The sequence below is a fragment of the Hippoglossus stenolepis genome, chromosome 6, assembly GCF_022539355.2.
Source record: "Hippoglossus stenolepis isolate QCI-W04-F060 chromosome 6, HSTE1.2, whole genome shotgun sequence".
NCBI lineage: Eukaryota > Metazoa > Chordata > Actinopteri > Pleuronectiformes > Pleuronectidae > Hippoglossus > Hippoglossus stenolepis.
This window is the reverse complement of record NC_061488.1, coordinates 27,366,415-27,391,799: the sequence shown is the minus strand read 5'-3', so window position 1 is coordinate 27,391,799 and position 25,385 is coordinate 27,366,415. Positions and strand designations below refer to the sequence as shown.

The following is a 25,385-nucleotide window of genomic DNA, read 5'->3' as shown; positions in this document are numbered from 1 at the left end:
TTTCCCCTAACCAAGGGATCTTTCTACCTCCAAGCAGGCCTGCCTGAAGCAGACTGCTAAAACCTTCCAAAAGGCAGCGACGCTAGAACCTGCCAAACAACCTCAGCATGAGCTGCTTCGACAAAACGTCTTGCCAGCAGAACAACAACAACAGGAGCCACAAACCAGATTATTAAATCAGATTAATATGTCTTTGTTAACTGGCTACATACACTTTTTAAGGTAGCAGTAATTAAACCTCTGCTTAAAAAGCCCACTCTTGATCCAAAACTATAGTTTTTTTTTTTTTAAAGCTGTTGCTAACCAGCTATGTGATTACTTCGATAGTAATGGTTTGTTGGAATACTTTCAGTCAGGATTTAGAATCCATCAAAGCACAGAAACAGCAATGTTAAAAGTTACTAACGACTGTGGAGGTGACCTCTAGGTCAGTGGTTCTCAACTGGTCTGGCTTCGGGACCCACCATCACCCCTTAATGACAAGCCGCGACCCAAATCGAGGAACATTTTCAACTTCTCTAATGTATTTAATGAAAAGATGGTGCAGTTTGAACCTGAGATAGTACAGAATATCACAGTATGCCAACACGAATGTTTAATGATAAACCAAAACGACCAGCAGGTGGCGATGCTAGAGAGGGAAATATTCCCTTTTACACTCAATTAGCTGCATTTTAATTAAAAATCAAAAAGTGCATCTTAAGGACACAAGGTAATACAACATACATAACAATTCAGTAACTTCAGCCTTTTTTAACGGACTCAACAGTGCTTTCATGCACAAACGTGAAATAAAAAAGTCCAACTACTGAGAAGTAGTTTCAAAAAGACTCAAATTATTTAGCTTTAGCTGAGAATACTCACTCACTAAATCTATGACAACCAACAAAACTGATCCTATTCACACTCCTTAACAAATTACTGTTAAGGAGTGTGAATAGAAGGCACTCCGCTGCATAAAAAATCCCCTTCAAAATAAAAGCACAGGATTTTTTTCTTAACATTTTTGGCAAGGCAAAAAACCACTGAAAACGGGTCCACGACGCACTTTTGGGTTGAGAATCACTGCTCTAGGTGAACCAGGGAGAGTTGATTGGCACAGCCGAGATTAGTTGGCCAATTAACTCTACCTGGATTCATAAGGCAGCAGCAGAGCTGCCAGAGGAGAAGGGGAGGGGGAGGGGGAGGGACACATGGGAAGGACGCGAAGGAGACACGTGAGGACAAAAACAAGGAACTCATGAAGAAAGAGACTGTACAGAGCAGAGTTGCCAAGCCCAGATGCCAGCAGAAATTGCTTGCAAGTTTATGTCTAGTGTTTTTTTTAAGTTATGTTTGGTCCATTTGAAAGAAATAAAGATGCTGAAAAGCAACTCGTTTGTCTCTGGCTGTGTTTGGGAGACGTGGGGCTCAACTCAGCGGACCTACAGGCTGAGATGGTGCTGATTGGATTGGCGGAGGAGTACATGGCCACGTACCGGGAGCAGTCGGTGAAGAGCAGACAGCAGCTGGAGAGCCTCCAGCTGCTGTCTGCTCAGTACAACACGAGACATAACGCACAGTTAAAATGACCGGAGTGACACACAGACATGATCCAACACCATTGATTAATAACTAAACACGTGACTACATTTGTCACCTAAATCATCCCAATAAAAAATGGAACAAATGAACTTCAGCTAGTTCCTTTTAAGTGTGAACTGGCACAACACTGCAAACAGCTACTGGACAACAGTCAGCATTGAAAGGCATTAGTAGTAGAACTGGAGCATAACACTCCTGTGACCAATCCTGCATAAGACTGAGGTTAGGACCGCCTTTCTCATTAGCATACGGACACAAATTTAAGACATTTATTCATTTATTTCTGTATTTATTTATTTCCTTATCTATTTATGCATTTATTTATTTATGCATTTATTTATACTTAAGTAATTTTCCGTCCTCCATAGTTTTTCAGTTCAATTACACTTAAAGTTAAAAGACATTGTGTTAAAAAGAAGCACCAGTGTTAAAATTCAATACAAGCATATGTTCTGCAATCAATATGAATAAAAAAATTTGACTTTTGCCATAATAGACCGGCCCTAATTCTTTCTCAGGGTGGACCCCTTACAAAGGCTTTAATAAAACTCTCACAGGACAAACTTGATCTTTCCACCACAATATAAAGTGTATTACAGCAGTTTTAGGGAGTGGCTATTTTTGGCCACAAATGGTAAATTATCTGTCTTTATAATGCGCTTTTCTAGTCTTGATGACCACTCAAAGCACTTTATAGTACCGTTTTTTGCCATTCACCCATTCACACACACTGGATTTAGAGTTCTGTTTAGTTAAGGACACTTCGGCCATCGCACCGTCAATCGGGATCAAACCGCCAACCTTGTGGTTAGAGGTTAGGTAGTCTTTTTTAAATGTGACACTACGCAAAAAACTAATAATGCAAAAAAGTTGATGTTGTTGCTAATTAACGACAAATGGCAGGCTGTGTTAACTCTCCGAAAATAATCTCATTACCATCTACTATAAAAATAATAATGCATCATTTTTTTTGTGTTTTTCTAACAACAACATAAGAATAACAATTCTAACAGTTTTTTTCTAAAACCTGGGAGTGTGATGAAAAAAAACTGGAATTTTAAAGGGTTAAAATAATGAAAATGAATGAATATTTGGTACTCATGATATATAAAATGTATTACAGCAGTTTTAGGGTGCCACGAAGGTGCCGAGTGCGTAGTCTTTTTTAAATGTGGAGAGGCAGATAAAACCCTGAGCAGAGCTTCAGTCGTGCCAGTGGGCCAAGCGGTAGTGTGGAACAAGCTGCGAGTGGACTGTATACTAGTGTGCATTAGTTGATTAGTTGGTTGGTGTTTCTTTGTGTATTGTTGAACTCTGTCGATAACTTCTGTTAGTGTTCTTCTGTTTTCATGGTTCATCTTCATTTCATTGGAGATTGTTTTCAGTTAGTGGTTCGTTGTTTTCTTATTGCCTCTTCCGTTTTGGGAAGGGCGTTTTGTGTAGACCTTATGGTTATTAATAAAAATACTTGATTTTACTTGGAATGCATCTTGCTGGTTACTTAATACAATTTTACTTTCTTGATTCTTGTTGTTATGGGTTTGTACCCTCATGGTTGAATGCACTTATTGTAAGTCGCCTTGGATAAAAGCATCAGCTAAATGAAATGTAATGGAATGTAATGTTACTTGTTTTTTCCCCGGTTTATTTTTTAATTGTTTACCTAGAAATCTTAGGGATGTAACAGTGATACTACACCAAAAATATTAAATTCTATGTTGTTGCTAATCAATGACATATGCTAGGCTGTGCTAACTCTCCAAAAATTATCTTATTACCATGTAGCATATGGAAAATGTTTTCCCTTTATCATGTTACATTGTGGGAATGTTTAATAAAAGAACATTCTATAATCTGTAAGCTCAACAGTGTCATCAAAATATCCCAAGACTGTTTCAGGCAAAATTTAGGAACACTTAATAGAAAGGTTCTGTCATATCAAGCCTTAATGACATCCTCAAAACCTTTCTGAATGAGAAAAAAAAGACACAGAAGTTTCTTTTTTTTTTGCAGGTGAAAGTTACAGGAGTGAATATGCAGGGTTTTTCCTGGCCGAAAATGAGACGTGGGTGGTACTGAGCCGTCAGACCGGGGGGCAAGAGTGCACAAAGACCGTCCACTGATCAATCAGTGTGTGTGAGCAGGCGGACTGGGACAATAATTGAGGCCGGTAATTTGACTCCTTTCCAGACCAACCCTTTCACAAAAGCACCAGACCTCTAATTTTGTAAGCTAACCCTATTTGTTGATGAAACGGTTAACAGACTAGTAAACGAGTAGGCGTTGCAGTAACTCACTGCCCTCTGCCATCTTTTGAATGATGTCACTACTGTCTCAAGTCTCAATTTCCTCTGAAATAGTTTCACAGGCAGTCGTAATTTTTTATCATTAGTTTTACTATTTATCATTACTTCATTCAGTTAAATTAATTTGTGTATTTTTAATTAATTAATGTGTGATCTTATCAATTAATTCATGCATTCACAGACTGAACCGATGTGACGTCTCATTTATAGGTATTCTTCGCACATTTTGTTATTGTCATCACAGAGACCTGGCTAAACAACAACATACCAGACATGACGACTGAAGTAGACGGCTGCTCTGTTTATAGAGCGGACCGAACAAGGGACTCCAGGAAGAGCAGAGGAGGAGGTGTGTGTCTTTAAGTGAACAACAGCTGGTGCACAGCTGCGGACATTGTTTACAAACACTGCTGCCCAGACCTAGAGCTCCTCACTGTAAGCTGCAGTTCATTCTTTCTTCCAAGGGAATTCACAATAATAACAATTATGGCGCTATACATTCCCCCACAAGCTAAAGCTCAGGTAGCGCTTGAAAAGCTACATGACTTCATTGAAGACGGATCACCCAGACGACGTTTTAATTGTCGTAAAATGTGACTTACCCAAACAGAGAAAATAACAGTAACAATCATACAGCAACAAAAGATACATTACCTCATCGCTATGCAAACAGCTGTGTCTTTTTTTCACTCCTTTCAAAACAAATGAACATGCTGGCCAGACCAAGGTTTTTACGACAGGAGACAGTGGAAACACTACCGCTTTATCTTAATTGCCTTGATACAATGTATATTATGATTTGGCGCAATACAAATACAATTTAATAAAATTGAATATTGTCCACAAAGGCACCAAAATCAATAAAAATTAAAAGTTAATTGTCGGGGGTTCTAAGAAAAATAAAAAAAATAAAGCCTATTGTCTCAAAACCTGAACTGGGGCTGATAATTCATGCTCTTATATCTTCCAGACTCGATAACTGCACTTCCCTTTTTAACCGCCTCAGTAAATTGTCTCTAGACTGCCTATAAATGGTTTCAAAATGCTGCTGCAAAGATACTGAATCCAGTGTGTGTGCGTGTGTGTGCTTGTCTCTGTTGCTCTTCGCACATTTATTAAGTTATTAATCGATGATGTCGGATCATGACACATTCGTCACTTGATGTCCTGGCTGTGCGTGTCACGTTATGTCTTGTGTTGTGTGTAGCAGATGAACTGTGTGCGACTTTATTTCAATGTGTTTAAATGCGTTTCTCATAAACTCAATCAAACAAGCACAAAGTAAACTTCAAGTACTGTACGGTTTCTAATAACTTCTGATTAGTGTTGGTGTTTATTGTTCACGTGTAAAGTGAGCACAGGTCAGCAGTGGAGTGAGGAGGGAGGACATGAGGCAGGGTAATACGGCACGGTACATTGTGCTTGGGCCACCATTAGAGGTTTTATCATTTATAAATGTCAGTTTGTAACGCTAACAGACTTTTCGGTGCTTAGTTTAACGGTCGACAGGAATAAGACATTATATCTATCCCCTCATATGACACTTGAAACAGCTAGCCACACTGAATATAAGTGATGAGTATATGTGAGTGATATTAAAGGTAAGAGGGAGTGAAGGGCTCCCATTTTCTTTTTTATGATAATACCCAAGATGGGATGAAAACCTCACCAGGGAATTGGTTATTTTCTTTGGTCTGTGGTTTGGTTGGCACTTTGTGCATATTCCCCAGAGAGAGTTAGAGGTCACAACTCTCTGCCTATAATACAACAGGAGCTGGTGGACACATTTCTTCAGCCAGCTGGGGTTTTGGAAGTCAAAGGTGTTTATTTGGTTCATTTAAATGTGTTTGTTCTTAGTTCTTATATCCTTGACATGTCTGTTAAGTCCACACAAGTACATGAGGTAATTTTTGAAGTAAAGCTTTTTATTTTAAACACAGGGGATTTTAGGGGAAGGAAAAAAAACGAGAAAGAAGATTATTTATGTCTGATTTAGGGGTTGTCAGTTACAATGTTAAAGGTATCAATCATCCCATAAAGAAGAAAAAAAAAAATTCAATTGTTCAATAGGGTTACTACAGGAAACTCACCTAAATGAGGCTGAACACAAGAAATTGGGTGGAGCAGGTGTTCTATGCATCTTGTCCAAATAGCAGAAAGAGAGGAGTGGCAATTTTGATTAGTCGATCCAGCGGACTTGCAGTACTTAAAACTTAAGAAGGGGGTTCAGCAAGGAAATCCAGTGTCTCCTATTTTGTTCGCACTGAGTATCGAACCGCTGGCGGAGTTAATAAGGGGTAATGATCAAATTGAAGGTATAGCAGATGAGGGGGGCATGATGCATAAGATATCGTTGTTTGCGGATGATATTCTTTTGTTTATAAGAAATCCATTGTCATCTATACCAGCAGTTATGCATTGTCTGAGGAACTATGGGGAAGTTTCAGGACATAAGGTTAACGAGGGGAAATCGGAAGCAATGATGATTACAGGAAGCTGGCCTACACAATTGGACAGACTTGTGAGATTTAGATGGTCGAAGGGGGGCTTTAGGTACTTGGGGGTGATTTTGACTCCTATTTCTTCTAAATTGTACAGCGCAAACTATGACAAACTTATTTCCCAGATCAAAAATGACTTGGAAAGGTGGGAGATGCTTCCCCTTTCTTTGGTTGGGAGGGTAGAAACCATTAGGATGAATGTTCTGCCAAGGCTGTTATTTCTCTTTTGTTCTCTTCCTATTGCTGTCCCGGTATCTACTTTTAAGCTCTTAGATAGGCTGGTTTCCAGATTCATATGGCAGAACAAGAGGCCTAGAGTGAGACTCAAAGTTCTTTGCTTACATAAAGAGAAGGGCGGCTTATCTTTGCCTCATTTCAGAAGTTATTACTGGGCAGCACAACTTAGAGTACTGGTCTCCTGGATGAGATTGGATATGGATACAAAATGGGTACATATAGAGCAAAGTTCAGTAAACACATCACTCTCAGCCCTCCCCTATCTGACGACAATTGCATGGCGTAAACTCAGGATACAAAATGAATGGGTTAAGTATACTTTAAAGGTTTGGAAGAAAATAAGACAGGTATTAAACCTACCGTTATCTGTATCTAGGGCGACAAAAATTGCTGCTCTTTGTGATTTTCTGCCTGCTAAATTAGACAGTGGTTTTAGTAGATGGGCGGAGAAGGGTTTGACCACAATAAGTCAATTATTTGAAGGAACGACTCTCAGGGCTTTCGCACAACTTCAAGCAAAGTATGGTATTGAAGCTAATGATCTATTCCGATATTTCCAACTCGGCACTATTTGACCACACACAAGGAATGGGACAAAATTAAGGAAACACCAGGCAATTTTGAACAGTACTGGGTGGAGATAGCTGAGTATCGAATTCAAACAAAACATATAATATCCTGTTTATACAGTAGAATTCATATGGATACATCTATTGACACATTGGATATAAAAGGTAAATGGGAATTGGAGGCTAACACCATTATTGCAGATGATGAATGGGAAAGCTCTTGGGTGTCCTGGCACAAATGTTTAAGTAGTCCAACCTGGAGAGAATTTAGTTGGAAGCTAAGAATGACATATTTTAAAACACCCATAGTAATAGCTAAGTATGACAAGAAGTATTCCCCTATCTGCTGGAGAGGTTGTGGTCTAATAGGGGACTTTTCTCACATTTTCTGGGATTGCCCTAAATTGCAGAAGTTCTGGGAGGAGGTGAAGAGGGAGATACGTGAGATCTTGAACTTAGACAGTTCGATTGACCCACAAGAGCTGATTTTGGGAACTACACCTTCAAGGGGGCTAGGGAAAAACGAATTGTATATGATCAGAGCTATGATGTTAATTGCCCACAAAATTATCACAGTAAACTGGCTCAGGCCCCACCCACCTACCGTGGACCAGTGGACCCAGAGGCTCCAGGCTGTGAATGAAATGGAAAGTTTAACTGCAAGCCTACGACTCCGGATGGACATTTACTTAGCAAAATGGACACCTGTTATAATGTATCTGTTAAAATGAACATTCTGTTGACATTTGACTGGGCAAGCTGGATTGAATATGAAACTATGTGAACCCATTGGGATAACCCTTCTGCAATTTGTGTTTTCTTTTTATTTGGTCTACACTTGTAATATTGTATGACATGCTGTGTGAGTGATAGTCGAGTTCTACACGGCCATCATTGAGTCCATCCTCACCTCATCAATTACCGTCTGGTTCGCTGCCTCCACTGCCAAGGACAAGGGCAGACTGCAGCGGATCATTCGGTCAGCTGAGAAGGTCATCGGCTGCGACCTGCCGGCTCTCCTACACCTGTTCCACTCCAGGACCAGTAAGAGAGCAGGCAAGATCATTGCTGATCCTTCCCATCCCGGCCACCACCTATTCCAGAGACTCCCATCCGGACAAAGGTTCCGGGCCATCAAGACCAAAACCTCGCGCCACCTGAACAGTTTTTTCCCCATGGCAGTGGGGCTCACAAACAAGCCCCCTGCATCACACTGACTCTGCCCCCCGCACATAATTTATAACTTATATATTATTGGCACTATCCCGGAACCAATCACTGCACCTTAGCACCGCACATGCCCATAACATAACTTATTGTTCTTTCTGTATATATTGTTGTTTTATGTCCGATTGTTGTTTTTATGTCCAAATGCACCAACCACACCAAGGCAATTTCCTGTATGTGTAAATATACTCGGCAATAAAAAGAATTCTGATTCTGATTCTGAGACTCACTGTCAAGGGACTTGTTCTAATAAAAGTTCAAAAAAAATAAATGTCAGTTTCTATACATTTTAAGGTTCTTGTTGTAACGTACACAGCACTTCATGGCCAGGCACCTATGTAGATCTCAACTGTTGCTACTAGGGCTGGGGCGACGCGTCGATTACGTAAATACGTCGACTCGCGGAACGTGCGTCAACGTGTCTTATGGAAGGTAGAAGGACTGGTACCGGCTGGGTGGGGCTGAGAGAAGAGTGCGATTCCATGATGACATCATACGGCGAAGAAGTACGAAGCGCAACGTTTCAATAACATATTTCTTTGAATGGACTGAGTGAAAGGTCTGCGGAGTGACTGTTTTCATACTTAGAGGGTCCCTACTGACCCCCTTCAAGTAATTCAGGATAGTAAAAGCCCAGAAAAGGAAGACGGTCGGGAGCAATAGACTGGAGAATGTGAGAGGGGATGTGGTCAAGGGGGCAGGTGGTTGGGCGGGAGGAAGTTACCAGGGTAAGAACTTGATTGGGAGACAGGGGAGGGAAAGAGGATAGAGTAGGGGATGAAGATGTGGTTGATGGAAAGGTAATTTCAGAAAGTGGGTTAGAGAATGAGGAGCGTATGTCATCTATCTTTTTTGTAGTTGACAAAGTGGCTTGGTAGAAGGGAGGAAGGAGGAGGGGGACTGGGGGGTGGGGGGGTCAAGGATGTTAGAAAAGATGGAGAAGAGTTTTTTGGGGTACTCTGACCTTGGCCCAAACCTCTTCTTCCCTGTTGAACGTGGACCACAATGTCAGCATGCTGGAGTGGTGCTTTTGCCTGTTGGTGTCCTGTTGTCAGTGATGGTCCAACAGCCCGTATAGATGTGTCTCCGGACACTGAGAGGGTCATCTCCAGCCTTTTCTTGGTGCATTTAAACTATGTCCATACAGGCCGATGTTGCTTAGACATCTCGGGACTCCTAACCACTTTCCTACATAGGAGTTGATCATGCTCGCTAGGGCTGGGGCGACTCGTCGATGTAATCAACGTCATTGAGTACGTAAATATGTCGACTCGCAGAACGTGCGTCGTAAGGAAGGTGGCTGCGCACAGTCAATGCAGGCAGTCACCTGAAGAGCAAGCTGAACCGAAAAAAAATCGCCCACGGTCATCTAGCATAGGTTCGGACTGGACCCCTTCTACACGAACCCAGACGCTGTTTTTAGATTGTGACGGACCGTTTCTATTTTATCCTGTCCACTTTTTCTAGCACTTACGGTAGTCTTATTTTAACCTGCGCAGCTTTTTCTGTCTTAAGGGTAGTGAATCCTGGCAGCACATGGTGGAGTTTACTTCACTGAACCAGAGAAAGTGGGAACAAAGAGGAAAGTTAAAGCTGTTCAGTTGTTAATGTTTGTTAAGATTGTTTAAATGTAAAATATAGTTTTAAGAAAAAAGAAGAAAAGGAGAAACTCAAACTACATCTTTTTATTTATTTTTTTCAAAAATTGAGCATTATATTTTAAGATGACTTTTTCAAAGGCTCTTTATTTTGTATGCAAACATTATTTTACTTGAAACGAGAAAAGAATATTGATTTTATTATTAGAGTACACTTCAGTTCAGTGTGAAAATTCATAATAATTTTTGTTGAAATACTATTGAATTATACTTACTTTATTTTATTTCTTAGTTTGTCATTTTTTGACTTCATTCAGACATTGATCGTCTACTAGGCAACTTCAAGATAGTTTTTTTGATAGACTGCTAAACTTGAATTTACACAGTGTTTTGATATTCCTCCAGAAAGTTACTTGGATTTTAATTTGGTTTTCATTTATTTTGTTGTTGGACAGCTTAATGTAGATTGATATATTCCTTTTACTTTAATGGACCAGGCTCTTTCACAAATTTTATTTTGGAGAGATTTTGTATGGGACTGTAAAAGACAATAGAAGTTTAGACTGGGCTATTTTGTTTTATGGAATAATGCCTTGCAGTGCATACTTTGTGTGTTGTCAGATTTGTTTGGATTTAAGAAAAGATGATTAAATAAATATAAAATAAATAATAAATAATTTTAAAATAAATAATTTCTGATAAATTCGTTATTATATAACAATAAAAATTATCATTAGATTAATCGATAAAAAAAGAATCGATAGGTGGAGCCCTAGTTTCTACCTTACATCACTTGCAGGTAACTTGAGTTGTCTGACCAGGCCTTAGTTGTCCCTACAAGATGAAGAACTTTGATCACACATTTGAAGCCATGGTTCCGACATGCCCTCCTTAATGACATAAGATCTGCTGTCTCTGTGGACACCTTCAAAAATAAGCTAAAATCTATTTTTTCAAAATGCTGTTTGCCTAGTTTACCTTTTTTTGTGCAAATGCTTTGTCTGTTTCTTTTATTGTTTAACTTGAACAACTGCACTCACTTTGTGACTGACCCTGTGAAAGGTGCTATATTAAATAACTTACTTTTGATTTCGTGCTGAAAGAATGAGAGATCTGTGAAGGCATTTTTACTCATTTAATCTATTCTCCTTATTTAGTCTGTATTCTCTTATTAAGTCAATTTCTGCTCACACGTGACCCTTACATCGACTACTTGAAACAATAGTGCATTTTTGTTAAGGTACTTTTACCCCACTCCCTTCAGCAGTAACCATAACAACCAAGTTTATAGTACTGACCACATGAATGTGGTGGTAGAGATAGGATGAGGAGTATATAGACATAACAAACAGCCTGTGTGTTTGTCTTATTGTTAGTTAAACAAACCTTCTCACGTGTGACAGAAGTAAGTGGGGTGTACAACATATTATAGTCTGTGTCATGTGATGATACAAGGCTTTTAGGCATAATGCATTCCCTGGAACCTTTGCCTAACCTTAACCATCAAAGCTAACTGCCTAACCCTAACCTAAACTTAATTCTAAACCTAACCTTAAAAGTCTTAACCCTGAAACAGCCTATTGAAAGGGAGTCTCATCGCATCTGCTGCCCAAAAAATCCAGTGTCTGGGGAGAGTACCTTCTACTGCACCACTGTTAAATCGTAGTGGGATGGTTACTGAAAACTGAGTATGGCAGAGCACAGCCCCACCAAGAATATTTTTCACCAGCCGCTACTGAGAACAGCCATTACAAAGTGCTTCCCAAAGTGGACAAATAAAATCAAGAATACGAGACATGGCCTTATGAAGTTGAACTGTCAAACATTTTTGAATTTACAGATCTAGCAGAGACACATTATCATTCATTCGTAGCCATGTTTGTGTCCACCTGCTGAATGTACAGTAAATCCTATACTCTATCTCTGTCAGCTATTTGGTCTCCTCCAACTCTTGAAGGAAATACATAGCTGCATAATCTGCACCATAGTCCAAATACTGTAGTACTTGACGAGTGCCACCACAAAAATGGAGGCTTAGAGATAGCAGTAGACATAAATAGTAAAATACAGTATTTACGTAAAGCTGTTATTCAAAGTGCTTTACCTCTCACTCTATCTCACACACACACACACACACACACACACACACACACACACACACACACACACACACACACACACACACACACACACACACACACACACACACACACACACACACACACACACACACACACACACACACACACACACACACACAAGGTGCAGGGGTTCAAAGAAATGCATGTCTAGAACTAGAATGGACGTATCTTGTACTGGGGTTTGTGTGTATGCATATCAGTGATCAGGGCCTCCCATGACAAGTTCCCATAGGACGGCTGTGGCTCAGGAGGTAGAATGGGTCGTCAACTAGAGCTGGGCGATATGGAAAAAAATCTTATCACGGTATTTTTTTCATATCAGTCAATATCGATATATACCGCGATATAGATCAAATAACCAGAATTGGTTTTTTTCCACATTTGGGTTTATGTACAAAAAACTTTCTTATGCACAAAACAGATTTTACTTGCTCACACAATCATCCTGTGCCACTTTACTGGTAAAGTTTCATGCAAACCACTACAGTGAAAAGGTGTATATAATGTACATACTCAGCATTTAAAAAAATGTAATTTACATTATTCTATTATTCTATTGTCTTTTTACATTTCTTTATTTTCGTGTCTACCTCAATCTGACGTGCCTGCTGCTGTAACAACTGAATTTTCCCAGTGTGTGGATTAATAAAGTTTTCTCTTATTTCATCATAACTTAAATCAGCACCACTGAGGCGGATTACCCGCTGGTCAACAAGTGACTCTGCTCCTCTGATGTTTTCTAACCATCACACTTAGAACTGATCTTTATAAAAACCTGCTGAATTCATATTAATGTTCCTGGATAAACGGGGCGTCGCTTCTTCTGCAACAAGTTAAAACACTGCATCCGTCGTAATCTGCAGGAGGAACTTCTGTCTGCAGGAGTGTGTGTCTGTGTGTTTGTCCCCCCGCTCATCTCTGTCCCTCTTCACACACGAACTGATAATCACATGGGATATCACCATCTAGTCCTATATTCTAAAATAGTTATTAGTTGATGATATCGGATCATGACTCCGGATCACTTCGGTCACTTTAACCCTGATGTCGTGACTGTGTGCGTCACGTTACGTCTCGTGTTATGTCGCAGGTTTAAACATGTGTCTCATAAACTCTAGAATCAAACAAACACAAAGTAAACGTCAGTCCTGTATGTGTCCTTAAAACTTGTGATCAGTGATGGTGTTTATTGTTAAAGTGTAAAGTGAGCGCAGGTCAGAGGGGGAGTGAGGAGGAAGCTCCGACACAGGACGACCGGACCTTTAATGAGCATCTGTCCTGAAGCAGCGGTGTTATAATTATTCAGCGGTGGAAACCCGCTAAAACTATGAATGAGGGGAAAACATGTATATGTTCAGTCTCTGCATCTGTCTTCCACCTCTGTGAAGGAGCCCAAACATTAACACATGTGCTGCGCCTCCTTCACTCTGTGCTGTGTGCGTCAACCTAACCTGATGTGGGTGTAACTCTATTCCAGCCACATGATTGGTTCGGCGCAGCGCTATGCTCATTATCTTTGGCTGTTCGTGTTGTCCGTCAAAACATGGATGGGATGAGTTCTATTGACGTTATATCGACATGTCTTAAATTTCTATCGAGGAAAAGTTATATCGCGATAATTATTGATAACGTTTTATCGCCTATCCCTATCGTCAACTAACTACAAAGTTGGCGGTTTGATCCCCGTTTCCCCCATTCCGCATGCCGAAGTGTCCATGGGCAAGATACTCAACCCCTAATTGCGGCTTAACCCGCAGTGCATGATTGATGTATGATAGAGAGAGTAGTACATACATATGCACTGTATGAATGTGTGTGAATAGGTGAATGGCAAAACTGTACTTTAAAGCACTTTGAATGATCATCAAGACTAAAAGTGGTATATACCTACACACCATTTCCCATAGGGCAACAACCACAAAAGCAACACAAATTAATTTTAAACGGAAAAGCCATTGTTTCACTTATATGACATCACAGTAGCCTACAGTCTTGATGAATGCCTATTACATAGCAAATTACATGGGATTAAATGCTTTTGACTAAGATCATGTTGCAGCATTATTTATTCCTCAAATCAGTTCTTCTGTTGGTTTAGTTGTAATAAATTAATTTAATTTTTAGTAGAATACTTGACACTTGCCTTGCTGGTCATTTGCTGAACCAGATAAAAAAAAACAGCCTATGCAGATAAGGCACAAAGTATAAAACAACTAAAAAATACTGGTTTCGAACACATAGCTCCTATATATGTGTTTGTGATGAGAACAGTGTGCGATGAACAAGATATTTAGCAAATCAAGATATGGGTTACACTGCAACTGTTTATATCTGGTCATTGTTGAGCTCCACAGGCTGGGGGCTGTGGGGAACTGAGAGGCTGTATGACTTGAAGGAGGGGCTTTATGAAGCTGGAAGTTGGTTGGCAGCAGAGGGCAGAGTCACTGTCAGGATCAGGGTAGCAACAGCAGCCCAATACCTCTGGCTTGCTGTAGGTGGGAGGAGGCAGCAAAGCTCAGTGGATGAGATATAGACAGTCAGTGCAGGTCTGATGAGGACTGGAGAGCCACCAACTGCTGCAGTCCACTACCAAGGACCTGTGTGGCTTTATAATCACACAGTTTACAGACTACACTTCTTCAGGAGATGGCGCTCTGTTGTCTAGCAGGGGAAATAAATCACTTGGCTCTCCCTGTGCTGAGCAAGGCCCCAAGAGCTGGTGGAGACCCAACATTATTCATCATCAACACAACATGGCATCACACTGACCACTGTACATGCTGCTGTGATGAATGCGATGTTAGGCTGCTCTGCATCACTGTGTGAGGCACATAGATACCAGCCCTGTGATCTGCCTCAGTCTGGGCCTGCAGGAGGCTGCTTCTCATATCATTATTATGAGCATTTTAGCAGGAATACAAAATGGTAGTCATGGTGTGTTGCTTACCTGCTGTGGGCTGCTTGTCTGTGGCAGACAGGCCGTCGTTGCAATCTAGATGAAATCCAGGCTACAGCAATCCACCAGCCTGCTCCATCACAACATCAGCTAAACAGTGGATGGTCGACAGACAGTTGTGTCAGTGCTCCAGTCCTCTGGTGTCTGGTAAAGCCTGTTGCCAACTCATTTTAAAATTAGCTGCGTTTTCTTTTCTTTCTTGTGCATGTCATGTCAGGAGAGCTCCAGTGGCAGGGCAAAATGAGGGATCATCACTGCTTACAGTGTTTTACTGGTGTAAGGCGACGGCTCCTATCTCCATCCGGTGTCTATAAACTGCGGTCAAAACCGTCCTGTGGCATCGGCTGTGGATTCACCGCTTCCTGGAGCCGACACACACCAGCAGACGCCCTGTGGAGCTTCTCCCGCTCGTAGTTTTCAGAAACCCTGTCGATCTGCCGCCGCATTGTTCCAGTCAAGGCGAGGGGAGTTTAGAAATCCGCCAGCATGCCGAAACGATCACAGTACAGTCTGCTCGCTAGCTAACGCACTGAGGCCACACAGCCCCGGGCAGGTCTGTGGGATGAGGATGACACCGACGCCAATCCACATCGTGTCCCGCAGCCCACTAGCGTACAGGCGTCTCACTGACAAGCCGAGACAAGGTGCAGCATTGTGGATAGAAATGTCCTCTGTCTATCTCCGGGGCAAAGAGGCGGGTGTTGGGCAGGTTTGGGGAATAAATGCAGCATCCGACGGTCGAAGCGATTTTAATCCCCACTGAACGCTTCACGGACAGGGGCGGTCAAAGCTTTCTGGGGGACGTGCCCCCACAGAGAGCCATTGCATGCAAAGTTTGAATATTTAGAACGACATGAATATATGGAGTTCAATTTTGAATGTGTGTCACTGCTTATTTACCCGGAAATATTTGTTTTCCATTTTTACGTCTGTTCCCCCACTAGCAGCATATATAAGTAATATATAGCCTCTTGAATTGTCTGGTTTTACAAAACGGCATCAGATGACATATTCCAATACTTGTTGAACTGGAAAACTTCCTTGCTATTGGTATTGGTGGCACTTTGGATATTAATTACTGCTACCTTAAAATCCTGAAGCTGGTTTCTATATTAATCTGATTGAATATAGAACTGTTAATTAAGGAAAGACCTTCCTTAAAAATGTTTCGTTGCAATAAGGTCCAATAGACATTGATGGTTTAGATCAGTGGTTCTCAACCTTTTTTCAGTGATGTACCCCCCAACCAGCACAAAGCATTTTTGGTTGAAAAAAAGATGTAATACGCAGAGCTGTGCCATCAGTGTCTGATTTATTAAACACATATTTTATTGAATATTTATTAAATAACTATTTTTAAAGGATTTTTGAATGGATGCTAATTTTAAATCTATTTTTAAAACATCTCATGTGCTTTCACGTACCCCCATTTGAGAACCACTGGTTTAGATTAAGAGACTGGTGAAGTCAGCTCAGAAAGATATATAACAGGAAAGTGGTCTAAATATAAATCTTGTTTTACAGTTGGTTCTAAGGGTACTGTGATGGCAATTTGACCTGGTGAGACTTCTGAAATCAAGAGATTTGAGAATAATAGTCTTAAGTATACTTAATTCCTTGCAAGGAAGGTCAGACAATCATACAGCATGCGAAGAGCATTCTGCAGAGGGAATGACAAAGAAACAGTTGCAGGCGTATGCTTTTTATGCAGATGCAATGAAGAAATGTGTGTGTGAAGAGTTGAACTGTGTGTGTGTGTCTGTGTCTGTGTCTGTGTGTGTGTGTGAACTATGTGTGTGAACGGAGTGAATAGTAAAATCCCAGGAGATAAGACTAGACACAGGCTGAAGACCTCTTCGAGGTCTTGGTGTGGGAGACGAGCACAGTCTCAGATTTGTGGCTCTAATGTCATTTTGGCAGTTACACAAGCAGAAATAGTATGCATAAGTAGAGATAATATATAGTGTGGTATAATGGTATAATTTTCCATTACAGTACTGACAGTGTATCTATGCTATTCGGGGCGAGGAGGTGTGGAATTTTTACCCTGATGGTTACAATTTTATTTGTAAAGAAAATCATTACTGCTCAGAGAGCAAATTAATAGATGGTTAAGTAGAGCTATGACTCTCAGTCAGCCTGGCTACAGTACTGAAGAGGAACCTGGGGTTCTTATTTTAACAACACTTCCGATCAATATTAACAGATTTCATTATAGTTATTGAAAATTTAAATCATAAATTAAAATATTCATTTTACATATTCAACCTTACAATCCATATATTCCGACTTTCATTGAATATGTTATTCAACATACCATTTAGGAAGTTTTCCTATTAGCATCTAGTACACTTATTTTCAAATGTGTTATATTAAAATACTTATTCTAAAAATGTAGCTCAAAATACAAATCTGAAAAATACTAGAAAAATTATTCAACAAAAGATTAGAAAAACACAAATTACTCACCAACAGTCAATACAGGCTGATCAAACAGATCAACATCAATGGCAATAATAGAAGCAATTGAGGAAATCTGTTGTTAGATCTTAGTGCAGCATTCAACACTATTGATCATTACATTTTATTACAGAGACTAGAACAGTTAATTGGCATTAAAGAAAGCCCTAAACTGGTTTAAATCCTATTTTTCAGATCGATTACAATTTGTGCAAATTAATGAGTCATAGGTGCGCACCAGAGTTAACCACAGTGTTCCTCAGGGTTCTGTGCTTGGCCCAAAATTATTCTCATTATATATGAAACAACACTAGGAAACAAGTTCAGGGAACACTCTATAAATTTCCACTGCTATGCGGATGACACCCAGTTATACTTGTCAATAAAACCTGAACAATTAACTCAACTTCAAGCATGTTTCAAGGACATAAAAACCTGGATGACCTGCAATTCTGTCTTATTAAACTAAAAATGAAGACCACCAGTGTGTTAAAGAAAAACATTTCTTATGAAATTAATAAAAGAATTAACACACAAACTATCTAAAGCTACTTACTATAGACATGTGTATGTGAGTATAGGTGTGTGTGTGTGTGTGTGTGTGTGTGTGTGAGAAATTGTACTTTCAAAATGGCTGCTGACCACGATGAAACAAAAGAGCACAGCGAATTTAGAATACTACACATTTGTAGGAGATTAAACTGTTGTGATGAACTAAGATGAATAATAGCTAATAAGTAAGAACGGTATAAGTGTAATAGTGAGGATCCTCGATCCTAGATTGAAAGTGAAAAGAGAATTTGGCCTTCACTCAATCCACCTATAATCAACTGGATGCAGACACACAGGCAGAGACTAATGTCACTCAAGCTGCTTTCAGACATGCACTGAACTCCAGAAAGTACCTGCACCTTCTCCGGAGGAGATGCATGTGTGAACTCAAATGTCAGAGTGAGAGCCTTTGGATTATCTTTGCCTGCCCCGCTAGAATAAAGTCCACAGAAATTCAGCAGCAGATCCTCCACAACGCAAACATGAAAAAAAGACATAAAGACAACATATCTCCGGGGGAAAAAGTGGAGCCATACACATACAAGACACTGACAAAGATGTCAGGAAAGTTTGTGGTGTCAGTGTGTTTTAAAGAAAATCCTGTGATCTGTGCAACAGAATTAATGTTACTTCCTGCCTCTATCTGCTTCACCTGGCTGCACCACAGACACAAACAACACCCACGTGAGCGTGTTGTTGTTGGTGATTGTTGCTGTTTAGAACACATCTCTGCAGAGAATCTCCCACTGTGTTGTGCGTGTGTGAAAGGCAAAATGCGGGTAAAGTCTGGACACAATCTCTAGGGAAGTCATGTGTTGGGCTTGAGTACTCGCATAATAAGAGGGTAGTAATAATAAGAAACAGGAAGATACAAGTGAACAGGGGACAAAGTTAGCCATGAGGCATGTTACATTAAGTTCTAAAGTGTGAGCAGTAAAGCAAGTAAATGCAGAAGCCATCTCTCTTGATTCAATTTTAAGAGGCACTATCGATGTCTGTATTAAGATATAAAGTAACTATAGGTCATAATGAGCTGTTGCACAGGAAGACAATTTCCATTAAACTGCTGACATTGTTTTGTTCATTTTTAGTGTTAGCGATGACAGCTTGTCATGTGATCAAAGCAATGGGAAATTCTTCTATTGCTCAGTAAAGGAATGAGCAGTAAAAACATTTTGATGATTTGCATATGTACTTTAGCATTTTGAAATGTGTGAAAACTGCATCAACAGCACTCTTAAGATACTGCATAAAGAAAAATATATCTTGAACAATATGAAATAGAAATTACTCAGAGAAGAAATACTACTTATTTGGATTTTATATCTTTGAATCTAACCTGAATCTAAATCTGGTCCATTGGTCCAAAAAGTGCAACACATTCAATGAAGTCCTGAAATACATAACTAAATAAAGACGGTAATAATGGCAAAAGGTTTTGAAGATGATACAGGACTGAAGCTTCCACCGTGCCTAAGTGGCATTCTTTTAGATGAGATGACCTTTGACAGCACATAAAGTAACCTCAGAAGAAGCTGTTTACACCTGTTAGAATGTCATACAGCATGTTACTGGGCTTCCCCCTGCTCACTGAAGTTCATGCTCTTTAAACATGTATTGGTGAGGTTCTTGATACTGAAAATGATTGAGCTGAGTTTACACTGAACAATCATTGTAATCTCCTCGGAAATATAATTTCCGAGGAGATTGAAAAAAAAAGAGACGTTCATTATTGAAAAGCACCTAGTCTAAAAAATACTTTACAAAAATATACGTAGGAGCAGGTATTTAAAATGATTTCAGGCTACAATAATGGTGGTTGCATTTTTTATCATTTACAGTTTTCTTTATCACCACCAGTATAAGTGACAGACCTACATCCAGAATGTGAAAGGCAAGGTGGAAAATGAATAAAAGCAACTGTTTAAGCTTTGTACTTACAGGGTAATTGTATTAGTGCTGAAATCTGGAAACATGATGGCATTGACATACAGAGGTTTGTTGTTGCAAGAAAGAAAAGCAATAAGATCATCAGTCAGTTTTGAACTGTATATGTATTACAACAATTTGACAGACAGAAAGAGATTCAATTGGATGTACTTTATTGATTCTGTGAAATTCCTGATCAGGGAGTCTCACTGAGATCAAGAGCGAGACAGCAAACAAAATTAGAGGCAATCACTCATATCTCTGTAAATATCTAAAAAATATTATAAACTTAAATTCATCTAATGACATGAGTCTTAATGAGTTACTGGTCAAGTTCAGTCTTTATTGGTGGGGCATCTAGACTCAACAATCCAGGGATCTTGTCTGACCAGTTTTATTTTTCAATTTGAGAGATGTGATAAAATTAGAATAGATAAGGGGCATTTGTTTTCATACATACATATACACATATTCATTTTAAAGAAAGTTTGTAGTCCTGGTCAGGCTGCTACTTTCTCATATACCATGTAGTAATGAGAAGATTTCCTGTATTGAACAATTTGGCTCTTAGAAACTAGACACAAAACAGGTTAGTTCAAAGAAAAACTGTAGCTTACAGTTGCAATGTGCAGTAAAAGAGAATCTGTGTTTTGTTTGTATTTCTCAGCACAGTGGTCTTCAGGATGAACTCATATCAGTAATAAGTTTATGCAGTTTATGCCAATGTTTTACATTTCATGTATAAATACGAAATATACTGCTGTGAAGACCTGTCTTTGGTTGAGCACTGAAGAGGAATTTATCACTCGCTCCAGGTAGACATTTACTGACAGTAATTACAACACCAATATATTGATCACCTGCCTTCCCTAATGTACACCGAATGTTAAAATATACATATGGTTTGTTTTATTGTTTCTTACATTTGAAGAATGTACAGAAAGAAATTATCGGAAATTATATCATATCAAAAGATGTGTAACATGGAGTATTGTTTCCAAACAGACTATGGTGAGACTGTGCGTTTTCCGATTGCCATTGTATTTCCCCTGTTAATATTAATTCGCCTTAGTTTGGACAATCATTTAGTGGACTTCTTCGTTTATAATGTTGTTTGTGTACTTTTTGTTAACCTGGGGAACTATTGTGCTTTTTTTGTGACCTGTTTTGTGTTTTATTGCCGCCTGGCGTTGGTGTTAAAGTGCCGACCTGGTCGGGTTTGATTTAATTTGTTTGGGCCTTAATATACGGTGTTTACCTATGAAACTGGTGTGTATAGCTGTTGAAACATTCCAATCTACCCAATTCCCTTCAGGAAATGGGAAAAGCACAGCAGTCTGACAGGTATGGCAAGTTCGGACATAACTCCAAACATCCCTGCAGACTGTTTTTGGGGTCTACTTTCACTCCCCTGCCTGAGAGAGCTGAATCTGTAGCAGGTGACATTTCTTGACATTGAGGGTTAGATGGGCCTGTTGTAGTTTTTGGAAAACAGCCTCAAGGTCACAAAGATGTTGTTCCTGAGTTCTGGAGAAGACTATGATGTTGTCTATGTAGACAAAGCAGACGATTTAATTTGTGAGATCAAGATTAAGGTAGTGGCAGCTGTGCTTACATGATCTACACATATATATTGCATAACTACAGTACAGGGCTGTGGCAAATGTCTATGCCACGGGGCTCTCCCACACAAAGCCAGAGACAAGGGTGTTGCTTTTCAGCATACTTTATTAAATGAAAACATAAATTCAAAAGTCAAACGTAAAGTTCCTGAGCTTTGCAGCTCAGTTTCTGTGTCTCTGTCTCTCTGAGTCTGTCCGAGTGTTCTCCAGTGTTCCGTGAGGCAGCTCAGATGCTGCCTTTTAAGCGTGAGGATCAATCAGCTAACAGCTCTCACCTGTGCTGATTGATCCTCTGTGGTGCAGGTGAAGGTTCTCTCCCAGCCCCCTCACCTCCACATACTGCCATCACCAAATTCAGGCCAGGGAGCCATCGGCTGACCTACTCCCCCCCCTCCCGACAGACCAGGAGAGGAAGCCAGCCCACCCACTGAGGCTCTGTGGAGGTTGAGCAGGTGGGCGTCGTCGTGCGCTGCATCTCTCCGGAGGCCGGGCAGGTGGGCGACGCAACACGGGCGCCCTGGCAAAAGGAACAGGGCCTGCAAGCATCGGCCTCACCACTGACGAGGGACCAGGAACAGGGCCTGCAGGGCCTGCAGGCATCGGCCTCTCCACCGACAAGGGCCCAGAAACAGGGGCTGCAGGGGCTGCAGGCGTCGACCTCTCTGCTTTAGAAGGACCAGCAAAAGGGGCTGCAGGGGCTGTAGGCGTCGGCCGTGAGGGACCAGGAACAGGGGCTGCTGGGCATGCTGCTGGGCATGCTGCTGGGCAGGCATCGGCCTCTCTGCCAACGAGGGATCCAGAACAGGGGCTGCAGGGGCTGCAGGTGTCGCCATCACCGCCGACCTTGGGGTAGCAACTGGAGCAGGGGGCGTGGAAACAGGATCAGGGGACGCCGGCTTCACCGCCAGCCTTGGTGCAGGAACCATCTGTACCAGCGCCAGCTCCGGCTCTGCCTGCCAGTCCGGGTCTCTGGCTGCGTGGAGCCCCACATTGGGCACCAGTGTGGCAAACCGCTCTGTTGCCGTGGGTATCTCGTCAGGAACATGCTGGACCACAGGTATGACTTTTGTTGTGGTTGCTTTTTATTCTTTGTATCTACACACACACACACACATATTTACACGGTGGCTCTCTCGCCAGCCGTTGTATTCCTACTCTCTCTGTGACTGTGTCTCAGTGTCCCTTGTGTCTAAGTTTTCTTGAGTGTTCCCCTGAGGCAGCTCAGACGCTGCCTTTTAAGTGTGAGGATCAATCAGCAAACAGCTCTCACCTGTGCTAATTGATCCTCTGTGGTGCAGGTGAAGGTGCTCTCCCAGCCCCCTCACCTCCACAAAGGCATACATCCTTTTATGGTCGCATATCACAACAGCACACCTTGTCCTGTTTGCTTAGTTTCACTTGTTAATTCAAATGTCTACTACAAGGCAGCAGCAGGAGGCACCCAGGGGTAATGATGCACATGAAGAGAGTTCAATGCCTCTCATAGATTTGGTCCAAAATACCACCCCACCTGCTGAGGCTTATACTTACCAACATGTTACCACTAGACACAACCGCAGTGATGTCAGTGAGTTAAGCAGCATGCTGGAATCTATGTCTCTAGACCCCCCTTATAAGGAACAACCAAAGTCAGATGAAAGTGAGGATGCTGAGGCCAGGATAAGCAGCTGCAGGACTTGCAGTTAAAAAATGTAGTCCTTAGAGAACCGGTTTAAAGAAGCAGCCAATAGCACACTCAATCGTGAGGAGGGGCTCAGAGCAGCAATTGATTCAATGGCTAAGGAGGCAAAGGAGTATATTGACATTAAGCTGCAGAGTTTTGATCATGCCGTGGTGTCTTGTCTGCAGCGCAATGATAAACTGTAGGATGAAGAGCTAAAGAAGACCATCAACAAAAAAAGGTCTTCATGGAAACCTGTTAATTCTCCACTCCTGCTGTGGTCTTGCCCGCCAGCCGTCCAACACATGAGGGAGATGTTCACTCCCACCCTTGGCCGCAGCCTCAGCTAAACCACAATGTTGAAAAAATGCTTTCCTTGAGTCTTTCTTGCCCACTGATCACCAGCCTGAGATTGAGGAGCAACTCCCGTCCAATGTGCGATCACCCCATCAGTGCCTGAGGGACTTTGCATATGATCACCGTGCGCACTGCCTGAAGTGGAGTCCTGATATGTCAGAAGAGGAGGTTGTGCGGCGGTCCTGAGAGCATGTACCACAAGGTTGGCCAGTGGCCTATGTGGCATTGTGTCCACTGTTGACCAGTTGGTTAAGATGGGGTCTTTTATAGAGAAAGACTGGAGTAACTCCAAAGATTATTGGAACCGCATACAGCAGTCCAACTCTTCGGACCATGCTGGCAAAAGATCCAGCAAGAAACCTGAACAGGGTCAGGGCCGTGGACATGGTGCAGATGTGGCCTCTGTTCTGGGCATTTCAACTCTCCTGGTGGTACCAATAAGGGTCAGAGGATCAAACGGAGATGCCTCTTTGTGTCAGGGTGCACATACTCTTTGATGAATAGAACCCTGTGGAAGAAACTAAAGAGGACTGGTGAGACTCCGAGCCCGGCCGAAATACCAAGGTTCATTATGGCCAATGGACAAGAGAGTAAGACTCTAGCGCAGTGGTTCTCAACTGGTCTGGCTTCGGGACCCACCATCACCCCTTAATGACAAGCCGCGACCCAAATCGAGGAACATTTTCAACTTCTCCAATCTATTTAAGGAAAAAATTCCCTTTACACTCAATTAGCTGCATCTTAATTAAAAACCAAAAAGTGCATGTTAAGGACACAAGGTAAAACAACATACATAGCAATTCAGTAACTTCAGCCTTTTTTAACGGACTCAACAGTGCTGTCATGCACAAATGTGAAATACAAAAGTCCAACTACTGAGAAGTAGTTTCAAAAAGACTCAAATTATTTAGCTTTAGCTGAGAATACTCACTCACTAAATCTATGACAACCAACAAAACTGATCCTATTCACACTCCTTAACAAATACTGTTAAGGAGTGTGAATAGAGGGCACTCCGCTGCATTAAAAATCCCCTTCAAAATAAAAGCACAGGATTTTTTCCTAACATGTTTTTTTTGACAAGGCAAAGGCCCGCGACACACTGAAAACGGGTCCGCGACCCACTTTTGGGTCGCGACCCACCAGTTGAGAATCACTGCTCTAGGGAAAACCAACTTGCTCCTCACCCTCCATGATGCTCACATCACAATCAACATACATATACTTAGTGATGACCAGCTGTACATGCCCCTCCTGCTTGGACTAGACTTTATGTGTGCGAGCCAGATCAACTTAATGCCACACCTGAGGAAGTATGTTATGCTGGGGGGAAAAGAGCATAAGTCTTTACCCAAAACTCGGGATGCATTGCAGTGGGGGCTTCCAGAGTCAATGCTCAACTTCTACATGGCGGTAATGGAAAACTCTACCATGGAGCAGCCTGGCGTTCCTCTATTGGAAGCTCAACCTGAGGTGGTTAGACCACTGCTGCAGAAGTGGTCGACGATTTGGACAGAGTCCACTGGTGTCACCGATATCGTAAAGCACAAGATCCTGACCACAGATGAGTTGCCAGTACGAAAGATAGCCTACAGAGCATCACTGCAAAGGCAAGCAGTTATCGAGGAGCAGATTAAGAAGATGCTCAGTAATGGCGTAATAGAGCCATCCTCCTCTGCCTGGGTC

At 41.3% G+C, this 25,385-nt stretch overlaps 1 protein-coding gene across 1 annotated transcript in view; it reads right to left on the bottom strand.

Moving 5' to 3' along the window:
• gpr173 (G protein-coupled receptor 173) overlaps nt 1–15,873 on the bottom strand; it is a 39,566-nt gene extending 23,693 nt beyond the window's left edge. Inside the window, exon 1 of the mRNA XM_035159346.2 lies at nt 15,111–15,873. The gene's annotated coding sequence lies outside the window, so the exon portion shown is untranslated. The remainder of the gene's footprint in view (nt 1–15,110) is intronic.
• Nucleotides 15,874–25,385: the final 9,512 nt, after the last annotated feature.